Here is a 13,341-nt window from a genome sequence, read left to right as displayed (position 1 = left end):
GATTGCGTCCGGCTGGTGTCAAGTCAGAATCGGTGAAACCCAACCCGTTGCTTGCATGCACATTGGCGACAATCCCTTCTAGTTGGTTTACCGAGATTTCTTGAGGTACATATGCAGCATTAAGAACCTTCAGAAGTGCCTCCCTGTGTGCCTCCGAACACAACAGGAGTGAGAGAATGGATATCTTGGACGGAGTCTGAATCAACTGATCGACTACCTTGTAGTCGCTTTTCTTTATGATTCTCAGAAGCTCGTCCACATCCTTTGCAAAAGTGGGCTCAGAACCATCCTGGGGTGCAGAGGTACCCTCATTCACGACTTGCTTGCCTTTGGTTTTCGCCACAGCATCAGCATTATCAGCTTGGGTAACCGGTGGTGAGAACAATCTACCACTCCTGGTGAATCGGCCGATTCCACCGACATTATCCACTGCGGGACCGTCAAGTTCAGGCTTCTGACCCTCTTCTACTTTCAGTGGCCGTTCCACCTTATGATCGTGCGTATACACACTCCCCCCATAATGCCATGGAATGGCCCTTTCACTGGTGAAAGGTAAAGGACCAGGGGTTGTGATGGTCATAGTAGATCGTCGCACTGGTGGCACGGGTTGCGCTTCTGGCACACTGATCTGATTAGTTGGGTAGAAAATAGTGATAGTAGCAATATCACAGTCGTACTCGGAAATCTCATTCATTGAAATGCAAGCATCCGAAACATCGGGATCAAGTTCAATTACATCAGGATCATCCACATTGGAAAAAATAAATACATCATCATGGATTACAGAATCAGTAGGAACAACATCTGCGAATTCATCAGTAGCATCTTCAAACCCTTCTTCCTCAACCCCTTCCACAAACTCTTGGACAGACAAATCTTCAACCTGGAGGATACCTTTGTCGAGCAAGGCCTGGATACCCTGTTGTAGCTTCAAACAACCTCCACTCTGAGTGGCACAATCCAAACAACCCTTCCCACAACCGGGGAAAACATCGGCCTTCAGCAAGCATCCTTTGATATCCAACAATCACTACGCCAAATAAGGGAAAAGAGGGCGCTTATTTTGGCCTATAACAGCGCTTCTAAGCGCCCTCTAAAGTGGCGCTGGCATAGGTAAAGACAGCGCTTTGTTTTCCTGGAGAAAGCGCTGTCTAAAGTGGCCACATTATAGTGCGCTTTCAGAAAAAAGCGCCCTCTGGAGTGGTCCATAAAGGGACACCTTAGAGGGCGCTTTCTGGAAAAAGCGCCCTCTAAAGTTGTCAATGTAAAGTGTTTAGAGGGCGCTTTCAGGAAAAAGCGCCCTCTAAAGTTGTCAAGGTAAAGTGTTTAGAGGGTGCTTTCAGGAAAAAGCGCCCTCTAAAGTTGTCAATGTAAAGTGTTTAGAGGGCGCTTTCTGGACAAAGCGCCCTCTAAAGTGTTAGTTATTTTAAAAAAAATTGTTTGAAAAACAGTGGATATTTAATTGGTAACCTGTTCGCATGCTGCAAAAGTGTAAAATTCATATTGATTTCATCCTTTAATCCAATGTTATACACCATTAATCCATTGATATATACAACATGAATCCATTTATATACAACATTAATCCTCCATATATACAACATTAATATATGATTCTTTGATCAACAATATACAACAACATATTCATGATTAAGTAAAAGTACAACAACAATATACAACATATATACAACAACAGCATACAACAACAACATTCCATACATATATGTACAACAATATACAACCTAGCTATATGATTCTTTGATCAACAATGAATTGACACAATTCATCCTTCATTTCATCCAAATGAGCTCTTGAGTAAGATTTGTATTCCTCAAAGTACTACAATTAAGAGAATAAAACATATTCATGATTTAGTAACAAATTAGATGAAATATCCGATAATATTAAAATAAACCCTAAGTTATTATTCCATACCATTTTTGGGATGTCTATACGATTCAACGCAATGATATCTCTCATAAATCTCAATACAAAAAATCCGCAATCGACCGAATTATTTTGCTGAGGACACTACACAGAAAAACAAACAATATATATATATATAGTTAATTTCTTACAAACACTATTATAAGCAAAAAAACAAACACTATTATAAGCAAAAATAAGATACTTAATATATACCTGAACTCTGACCCAGGTAATGTCCTTCCTATTACGATAATTCTTTTTCGATCTAAATTTTATTATTGCCCTAACAAAATAAAAACGTATATTGAGATCAATCTGACAGACATAATTAAATATACAAATACACACGAATATTTAGGGGAATTTCACTTACGCGTCAACCGTCTTCTTCATACTCTGATATTTACTCCAATCACCCGATAACGAATCGAGATAATACACTATTAGTCTCGAAAGATCCATAGCAACCAACACCCAGTGACCACTGTAAAATAAAACAAAAATTTAGATGAATGAAAATTTTCTACGTAAAAGATATACATAGATTAGAATGAAATTATTAGAAATTAAGAAAATCTAACCCGTTGCCAGAATTAAACGGTAAAAAATACAAACTGGGTGTAGTCTTATCGTCGGCCTCCATGAATCTATCGACTAGATCATTCTTTACGGATGTTGGATTTTTCGTTATTAACGTTGCGTTGATACGGGAAGCAGCAATAAAATTGAAACGGTTACACAATTCAGTTCCCCGCATCAATGTTACATACATATACCTTAAATAGAAACATAATAAACATTAGACTACTCATTGAAATGTGTAAATAAATTGTTCAACTAAGTAAATTATAGATTGATCGGAGTACCATATGTATGTATGAATGACAGCGATGCCCAATTCGTCGTGTTCAAAAAGTTGTTGCATGTCCTCCTTTGCAATTATTTCGAAATGAGCAGCTCCGAAAACACCTTCATCAAAATCTATACTACGAATGGCCCCGTGCATAATATCGGACTCATCCACCATTTTCTCAAGACGCATCATAATTTGAGATTTTGTACCGGACGTCGTTGGAATATCCTTAGCAGCGCTTTTCAACTTTCGACCGGGAACCTAAAAATTCATATAAAATAAATCATGACTTTTTGTGATGCAACAGAATCGTTGCGTATATAATTCAATGGGTATATATATTTGTACCTCTTTTTGAGATGCAACCGACTCGATGCGTCTTGAAATCCCTTTACCAACTTTATGTGTGGGTCTTGTAGGAGTCTAACATTACCATGTAATAAGGATTGATTAAATATCATAATTGTAGCTGAATTGAAATGTGAATACTAAATATTCATAATCATTTAGAACATATATACCTCGGCATCAGGGAAAATTAGATCTGACGGCCAACCAACAAAGGATCCGACTGCATCTCGCATCAACGTTGTCTCTGAAACAACGTCAGGTAATGGTAGAAGGGCGTTCGTATCTAATACAAGGTCAACCGAAACTTTCATATATCCCACCGGGAGGGGATTATGGTGAAGTAATTCACCCGAAGTATTGTGCACTTTTCCCTTGCCAACTATGCGATAAGTTGGTGACGATAGATACAGCTGACAAGGTGAAATGCCCTAAACCAATAATAAATGTTATTGTTAACGTGTATATGTGTCAAGTAAAAAAGTGCTATTTTAATTTCATAATAACATATATAATTACCTCGGGAAATTTCGGTTGACAATTGATACTAGCTCGGTCACTAGTATCTTTTGCCTCGGGAGCGCACCTTTCCTCTCTATACCTTGCATTCTCGTTTTGCAGTTGGAGTACTTGTGCCCTTAACTCCGCCAAGGTCTCCATCACCTCTTTGTTGGTAGGATTTTTTGTTTTTGGTTTTTTATAAAATGACGACGGAGTCACACCAAAACCCTTACCCCTCACACGACCGGAATACTCAGGAACATTTAGTACTCGACTAAGTACGCTCCTGCAATCCTGGACCTCGGTTGAAGGTAAGGTTTGGGATAAAGTCTCCTGAAATATTATTAGAGGAGATTAAAAATTAATTATATGTCTAACAAAATTTTCGATATAATTAAAGAAATAATGTTACATATACTTACACATTCGTCATAAACATTTTGGACCGCTTCAACGACAGCCCCATCCTTCCCAACCCGAGCAGCCTTCCATAATACGTGCTCCGGAAGAGATGTTGCGTCACTTTTCTCCTCGGTTAGCTACACATTGAATTAGATTATAAGATCATCAATTATAACATATTGTGACAATGTATAAGCTCATAGCATTTGAATATACTCACAATTCTTTGTTGTAACCGTGCATATCCCGTACGCCCTTTTTTGTACGGATACGCGGGTTTTGATGCCCTTTTCCGATTTTTGTCGCTTACTTCCTGGATAAAAAAGTTTAAGGCATATTAGAACCAAGTAACTTAACAATTGTATAATACCATAATTAATAGACATTACATGGAATTTTTCGTTTCTTCGTTTGGCGACAAAGTTATTCCATTCATCGGCTGAAATAATCTCGGCATACTTCATTGGCCATTCTGCTTCAACAAATTTTCCTTCCTCATCCTTGAGAAATTTGTTGGACAAAAAGGATCGAAATCCTCGGAGTCTTTTTCCGGCCAATTGAATACAATATTTTTGCCGGCTTTCATCGATGTGAAAGGATCTCTAAAAAACATACACATGGAGTGTGTTATTATAAAGTAACATTATAACAATATATGGTCAACAAATAGTCAACAAAAAAAACATATAACAATATATAGTAAGTACCTGTATCTCCGACCATATTTTTTCTTTGCCAACCTTCAAGTCCGGACTTCTCCAATTATCACATGTAATCGGAATATGTTGTCGAACAAGGAAACCAATGTAACTTGCCAACATTGAACCGTTAGGCTCAATTAGTTGGTCTTCAGCACTCCAATGTACTTCAAATTTTACACCCTTGTCTCTTGCACGAATGATTGACTTCATAACAGTCAATCCTCGTTTGATTTCTTTTTCAACATTGTTACGTGATCCATTCGCGTCATGGGTATCGTCTTGGTTAGCCATTTTATCTGTAATATAGAAATGATTCAATAAGACCCAAGTAAGACAATGATTCAATACGTGAACACATTCATATACCTTCCATTTCTCTCATGTTACAACAATCTAAACTCTTTTTTTTATCATTATTGAATACAAACTCACACACACCTACTGCATGCAAAAGACCAATGCAAACTTATGGTGTTTGGAACATGAACAAACTTGCATCCATAATCATCAAACTTCCAAGCACAAGCTCAAACACACTTCAAATGATATCAGTTTTCAATCAGAAATAAAAAACTCAGTTTGCCCTAAACAACATTAATCAACATAATGCACAAAATGTAAAACTAAGTTTAGAAAATGCCCTAATCAAACACATGAAGAAAGTGAACGGTAACGATGGAGAAGAGAAATACCTTCAAGGTGACGGTAACGATGGAGAAGAAAGTGAACAGTGACGGTGGACGTGAACGTGAACGCAGCAGCAGAAAAAGGCGACGGCGACGATGACGGTGAGGGAGGGAGAACGAACGGAGGACGAGAGTAATCGCAGTAGAGAGTAATCGCAGTAGAGAGAAAACCCAATTACGTAAACGAAATAGCTTATAGAGAGGGAAAATAAAGAGACATGCAGTATATGTTATAATTTTAATGTTTACTAAAGGGGACCTTAGAGGGCGCTTTTGTAAAAAAAGCGCCCTCTAAAGGGGGCCTAAGAGGGCGCTTCTGAAAGCGCTCTCTAAGGCTTTCCAAAAGCGCCTTCTAAACTGGAAATGTACATGGACTTAGAGAGCGCTTTTTTAAAAGCGCCCTCTAAGGGTAACCTTAGAGGGCGCTTTCACTAAAGCGCCCTCTATTATTGTCCCTCCATTTCCTCATTATTTTTTTTTGGCTTCACTTTAGAGGGCGCTTTGTTACAAAAGCGCCCTCTAAAGGGGGCCTAGAGGGCGCTTTTCCAAAAGCGCCTTATAAACTGGAAATGTACATGTACATAGAGAGCGCTTTTTAAAAAGCGCCCTCTAAGGTTACCCTTAGAGGGCGCTTTCAATAAAGCGTCCTCTATTGGTGTCCCTCCATTTCCTCATTATTTTTTCGCTTCACTTTAGAGTGCGCTTTTTTACAAAAGCGCCCTCTAAAGTGCGTTGTCTATTCCAATAGTATGCTCCTTATTTTTTCTCTTCACTTTAGAGTGCGCTTTTGTAATAAAGTGCCCTCTAAGGGGCGCTGTCTATTCCAGTTTTTGGCGTAGTGAATGGAGTCTTCAACTTCAACACATCCTTAATGGACTTGGCTTTTCCCTCTATCATGTTAACGTTCGCACCACCATGCTGGGGCATGGGATTGTTAACGACATTCGGAGCCGGTGCAAGGTCGATGGCCTTTGAATCTATGAGGTCTTGAACTACGTGCTTAAAAGCTTTGCAGTTCTCAATATTGTGGCCAGGTGCCCCAGAGTGGAAGCTACACCTAGCGTTGGCGTCGTAACCCACCGGAAGTCTACCAATAGGAGGAGCCAGAGTGCGCAGTTGCACAAGTTGTAGTTGTTGAAGACTACAAAGCAACTGAGCGTACGACATTGGAAGGGTGTCGAAACGCCGGTCCATCATCCTTTGCCTCTGTTGATAAGCGGGTCTGTTACCCGGTTGCTGCTACTGTTGATACTGAGCTGGTTGACGTTGTGATTGTTGTTGTTGTAGTGGCGCTGCAGCTGGAATGGTCACAGCCGCAACATACGGTTGCTGATGATAATTCTGAAAATTATTCCTCCGGTTATCCCTGTTCTGATAAGAAGATATGGCATTTGCATCCCCTTATCTCCTCTTCTGTCCCTGAATGAACGGCTTCTTCACCCCTGATGAGGATCCACCTCCACTCTGGCTCTTATAGGTCTTTAGGTAATTCTCCATCCTTTCTCCAGTAGAGACCACATCAGCAAAGTTGGAAGCATTGCACCCCATCAGACGCTCCAGATAAGGTCTAGGCAGCGTATTCATGAACATGTTGGCCATTTCCTTTTCCAACATAGGAGGCTGAACACGGGAAGCTGTATCCCTCCAGCGTTGAGCGTATTCCCTGAAGCACTCATTGCTTTTAAGAGACAGATTCTGAAGTTGAGTTCTGTCCGGAGCCATGTCTGCATTATACTGATACTGCTTCATGAAAGCCTCTGCCAAATCCCTCCAGCAACGGATGTGGGCTCTGTCCAGCCTCATATACCATTCCAAGGATGCCCCAGCCAGGCTGTCCTGGAAGAAGTACATAAGTAGCTTCTCGTCATCAGAGTATGCAACCATTTTACGGAAATAGGCTTGCACGTGAGTTTTGGGGCAAGAGCTGCCATGGTATTTGTCAAATATCGGGACCTTGAATTTCGGTGGCACTCTCACACCTGGGACCAGCCCCAAGTCAGCAACATCTACTCCCAGAAGATTCTGTCCTTCCACTGCTTTCAACCTCTCTTCCAATCTTCTAAACATGGGGTCCATGCCAAAGTCTTCCTGAAGCAAGGGGAACTGATCATCCTGACCATCCTGAATGGGTTGTTGATCTAGGTTGACATGCGGGATCGGGATAGGCCCCGGTCCATTGGGACCATTAGCCTCTCCAGCTGGAGGATCAACCAACGTCTCCGGTTGAGTAATAGGGGGATCCCTCTGCACCAACAATCTAAGCTTCTGCTGTCCTTGAGCCACCCCTTGAACCAAATCCATGAATTGATTAATGCGAATCTTCATCTCGGCGAGCTCTGCTTGTAGGCTCTCCATCGCTCTCTGTTGATTCCTTCGGGTACCATATCGGTGAATGCCTGAGTCAGCTATCCTGCTAGTGGGACACCAAACAATATGAGAACACTGCAGCGGTACCTGTTATGCAAGATATGACAATGAATATGTAAATGCAATGCCATGTTTATCAAATCCAAAAGGTATTCTACCCCCTTGATTCCAGTCTCACATCAGGCGAATAGTGCAAGAAGACTGAGTCATGGATAAACTTCTGAGATCAAGATGCAACAAAGGGAAACCAACATACAAATGAGTTCCAGGAAAGGGGCCTTAGCCAAAAGTACATCAAAAGAGGATCCCCACAACAAGCCTGTGGGTTATCACTACACAGCAACAAAACAAAAAGTAAAGGGAGGAACATAAACCAGGGATCAGCCTCCTGTATACAACCCATAAGGACTGCTCCTCACTTCATCCAGTAATGCCACCGTGTCGGGATGATCTGGAGATTCTGTCAAATGCCGGATAAGCAGATTCCTCTTGTGAATGATCCCATCCAGTTCGTTGATGTGCTCTCTGTAGTAATTCCCATCATCTTCTCCGAATACCTCTTCAAGTCTGGATTTCTTCAAACCTGCCAACACCTTGAGTTCTTCAATCTGTCCTCGAGCCTCATGGAGTTGATCTGTGATGTAGCCATTAGTAGAACGGGCGCACAAAAGCTCATTGTTTTTCCCCTTCAGTAAAGTCGTCAATTTCTCTATCTGACCAGTCAGTTCGGCTACTGTCTCCTCCTCCTTTGCCTTCCGAGAAGTTGAAAATGCATCCCATTGCTCCTGCCACCCAGCTAATTTACCATGAGCATCTACTAACTGCTGCTTGACTCGCCTCAACTCAGAACTGGATGATCTCAAGGCTTCGTCTGTCTTCCTGAAGAAGTCCGCCTCCACAGCAAATCTCCTATCTGCTTCCTTTTGCACTCTAACGGCTTCCCCCTTCTGATATTCTTCTCTCTTGGAATTGATGCATACAGTCTTGCAACTTCTCACTTAACTCTGAGTTCTTGGTTTGAAGTCCCTCCATGGCACTCTTCAACTTGTCGTACTCCTCTCGGCTCACCATTGTTGACTGCTCAGGAGTAGGTGGATACAAAGGTTCTTCAATAGGGAACGGCAGACCAAACTCTTCGACTCTTCCTTGAAGCCACTCTTCATACCGAGGGTAAGTTCTACAATCTCCGTTTCCAAGGACGGTTCTTCCTCTTTTGATCACCTTGAGCCAGGCCTCAGCTGCCTTACGGGATACCGTCAAATCAGGCGAAGAATGGAAAAACAGAGATTCTTCCACATCCTTTTCCAAAGGCGGAGTTCTTAAAGCATATCCAAACTGTCTAACTGCTAGAGAAGGATTATAGTTGATTCCTCCTCTTCTTCCTACCAACGGAACATTTGGGAAGTTCCCACAACTATGAATAATATCTGCCCGAAGCAAGCTCCGGTCGGACCACCAAGAAATATCTTCAGCTCTCAACCCCATCAATCTCTTCGACCAACTCAACGAGTCCTTGACATTAACGAACACTCCTGATTTGGGTAGGTGAGAACTGAACCACCTATAAAACAAAGGCACACAACAATTCAACAATCCCCCTTTTCTATTCTTATTTATGTGGTGCACTGAATGAAAGAAATCTCCTAGCAAGGCCGGTACTGGATTTCTCAACACGAAGAGGCGTATTGCGTCCATGTCCACAAATTTGGCGACATTAGGGAACAAGACAATCCCATACACACAAAGAGCCAACACAACATTGAAACCCCTCTGGTTACCGTCTTCCAGCTTCTTCTTTGCTTCTCCTAGTAAGAAACTCAGATGAAAACCACTAACTTCTCCCTTCTGACACATATTAGCCTTCCAGACTGATTCCTCCAAATATGTGGCTGAAGCAACCATGCTGAGATCGGGCAGAAACTCAGAACTGTAGAACAATAATTGTGACCTGATAGGAACTCTGAGAAAACTGGCAATCTCCTCCAGAGTAGGGACCAAGATATAATCCGGGAATGTGAAACACCTCAATGGAGGGTCATAGAACTGTAGCAGTGTGAATAGGGCGTCATGTTGATCTTTGGAAAGAACCGTGACGAAACTTAGAATCAGACCGTAATCCTCTCGGAATCCTTCTAGAGAACCAGGATCCATTAACTGCATCAACTGTTGGATGGGCTCCAGACAGACCACCGGAAACTTGTAGGCGACAAGTCTCTTTCTGCCAATATCCATCTTAAGAGAACTAGAAAAACTCCGACTGGAATCAAGAAGAAGATGTAAACCCCCTTGAAATGGATAAACATGTGTTAAATGATATGAATGCAAATGATGTGATGATGTGAATGCAGTGCAGTGGTATGTCAATCAGGATTGTTGTATCTGCTTGAACATCTGTCGGGTTACACTGTCTGAAGAGAAAACCACTGAGGAATATAATACAAGATCAAAGCTCTGCTCCAGAAAACCGGGTTGGTTGGAGGTTAAGGTTTCCTGAATTTAGCCCGCCCCTCACTGGTAGGTTCTAAGAACAGAAGTTCGTAAACTTCAGCCCTTCAGTCGCGAATAATACGTTTACCACTGAAGGTTTGGCATTATTACGGGATAAAAGACCTCCACTGACTCCCCTCAACAGGACATCCTAAAGCAAGTTCCCAGTCTCGGGGTCCTCGGATTGATCAGCGAGAATGCGCCCACCAGAGCTAACATAATCACGTCTCGGAGGAGAGGCCTCGACTGAGTTCTCGGGAAATGGTCACCAGAGTCGACGATTTCTAAAGGAACATCATGTCGTTACGGAACATCCGTAGGACATAATATATCCAAGAGAAACCTCGTCTGGGTGTGGTTCTTCACGAACGACTTAACGTAGCAACATGCCACGCAAGCCTCATGATCATCCACTCTAAAACCTGTGTGTACACTCAAGCCTGGGTAATGGGCTTATCTCTCGTAGAACATCCCATCCCAACAAACAAACAACAGCTCCAACAGATACAGCAGATGAATGCAAGCAAGTAAGTAAATAAATGTACAAAAGCATGAACACCCAATAAACAAGAAAATCACACAAGCTAGGAGGGACTCACTTAGGGAAGATGGACCAGCAAGAGGTCAACTTCTTTTGTCCCCAGCAGAGTCGCCAGCTGTCGCAACCTGAAAAATACAGTGCGCGAAAAAAACAACCGGCGAAAGAAAAAGACAGAAGAGTCGCCACCGTGCGTTATTCATCCCAAAGGAGGGAAAGGAAACGCTCAAAGTAAACCTGAAAAAGGAAAGGACAAGACGGGGTCTCGCAACCAAATCTTGGGTTCGGGAGTCGGTTATGCGAAGGGAAGGTATTAGCACCCCTACGCATCCATAGTACTCTACGGGATCCACTTTTGTGGTTTTTGTCTAAAGGGTATGGGTTTACCTAATGTGTTTATTTACTAAAAAGGTTAAGAGAAATGAGTCGCGCGGATGTCGCATCCACTGCATACGTATCTCATCTGAATATGAGAATCAGAGTCTTCGTAGCTCGGCTGACCTATGGGTTGGGGGATGCGTGCTCGCTAAGACATCGCGTCTTATGCCTACGTATCTCATCTGGAATGAGAATCAGAGCAAGCCGTAGTTCGGCTAACTACGAGGTTATGGAGTGGGTTTTGGATGAACGACGTTACTACGCAATCTACCGGATGCTTGACCTTTGGAGACTTACTCACCTGTAGTAGAAGGAGTAAACGTGTGTTATGGAGAAGAAAAATCAATGAAGGGTTTGATTGCATTGTAGGAACGCGCATGCAAAAGGGTAATGAGGATAAGACTAGGGGTGGCAAAACGGGCTCGGCCCGCTGGGCATGCCCGTTTTGCCCGCACTTTTGTGCGGGGCGGGCCAAGGATTTAGGCCCTCACCCTCAAATGTGTCCGCCCTGCCCCGCCCCGTTTTTTCGCGGGCTTTTGCGGGCACATGTATTTACATAATTTTTTGTATTTTTAGGCTTAAATAGTGCAGCGCCCGCGGGCTTTCCCCGCCCCGCCCTCACTTTTTTGCGGGGCGGGTCTAAGTTTTAGGCCCACATCCTCAACTATGACCGCCCCGCCCCGCCCCGTTTTTTTGCGGGCTTTTGCGGGGCGGGCCTAAACGGGGCGGGCATGCCCGTTTGCCACCCCTAGATAAGACCTCATAGCTCTTAACCCCGGACAAAGGAACCTGCATAAAGTAAACACAAAAACATTGCCTCCTATCGAGGTCTTCCAGCTAGGAAAGCAGTAAAATGCGGGAAAAATGTAAAAGTACCACACGGATAAAGATCCTAAGTAACAGCAATTAGAGGAATGGGAAACCCTGAGATCCTTCCAAGCTAACATCATCAAAGAAAGTGGGTCAGTACAGGTAATCAGAATGAACCTCCAGGGGTTATCCCACAAATAAAGTGGGAAACCACGCAAGTTATCCCTGCAAAAATCATGTGCCTTCACAAAAACTCAACAAAAGGGTTAGTGAAACAAGATAGGGTAACCAAGAGTTGCCCCCAAATCAAAATTTAACCACATGAATAATTCCATCAAAATTCACAAAAAGCTCACAAAAAGCAACCAAGGGTAGGAGGCCTAAACCTCTTGTCAAACACATGCATCAAAAGGGTATCAAATTCACCCATAATACCTCATACATTTAGAGCATTCAAATTAAAGGCATAAAGATGATGGATATAGGGCAAACCTGATTGGAGAGCTTGATTGAAATTGAGTTGCACCCGTGAGGTTTACAAAACAATCTTTAGGGTTTATGTGAGGCAGAGGTGATTCTGTGCAGTTGAGTTCCCTTCAGGGTTTGGAGGCTGCTCTGAACTCTGTTAGTTCTTCTCTCACTATCTTTTTCCTCAGGGTTTTGTTCCAAGGAAACCTCAGAGTATTTTGCTTTTCTCAGTGTAACTCCAAGTGTTTTTTCCTCTACTGAAACTTCAGTATTTATAGACTGATTTTCGTGGGTAGTGGGCTCAAATGAGGGAGACCCAAGTCCAAAAAAATTTGTTATATTTTATTTATTTATTTTTAACTTTTTTTTTTCATTTTTTTTTTCGTTTTTTTTTTCGTTTTTTTTTTTTCGTTTTTTTTTTCCCAGGAAAAATGAAGGGTAAATTTTGGGGTATTACAAAAGGCACAAAGGCCTAAAAATGGTTTGGATGAGTTAGTTCTTTTTGGCTTTTTGAAAGTTTAAGTCAAGTATAGTTAAGTCTATTTACAAGTTTGATTTAGAAAAGAAGTTTGAAAATGCACTGGCATAAGGCCAAAGTTTCTATCTTTTTTTGCAAAAGTGGTCAAAGTTTAGAACAAAATAAGTTCAATCAAAGAAGGTTTTGAAAAAAGAGGTAGATGTTTTAAAATTTAAGAAATGGAGAGAAGATGAAAAGACTACCCTATGTACAAAATTAAAAGTTTAGAGTTGAAAAGATCTGACCAAATGGGTAGCAATCCAATAGACAAAAATGTCAAAAGAAACCCAAAATTCCCTTGGGCTTTTAGAATCAAGCAACATACAAATGCACAATTATATTATCTTGAAGAGCAA

At 41.9% G+C, this 13,341-nt stretch overlaps 1 long non-coding RNA gene across 1 annotated transcript; it reads right to left on the bottom strand.

Moving 5' to 3' along the window:
• Nucleotides 1–4,065: 4,065 nt before the first annotated feature.
• LOC127083550 (uncharacterized) lies at nucleotides 4,066–4,593 on the bottom strand. The gene is made up of 3 exons (XR_007788464.1): nucleotides 4,423–4,593; nucleotides 4,254–4,346; nucleotides 4,066–4,153 (listed from the first exon to the last, which is right to left on the bottom strand). It is a non-coding gene; the product is annotated as an uncharacterized LOC127083550 (long non-coding RNA).
• Between the last annotated feature and the right edge of the window lie 8,748 nt (nucleotides 4,594–13,341).

Source organism: Lathyrus oleraceus, chromosome 5, assembly GCF_024323335.1.
Source record: "Lathyrus oleraceus cultivar Zhongwan6 chromosome 5, CAAS_Psat_ZW6_1.0, whole genome shotgun sequence".
NCBI lineage: Eukaryota > Viridiplantae > Streptophyta > Magnoliopsida > Fabales > Fabaceae > Lathyrus > Lathyrus oleraceus.
The sequence above is the reverse complement of the archived record's forward strand: the minus strand, read 5'-3'. Positions and strand labels throughout refer to the sequence as shown.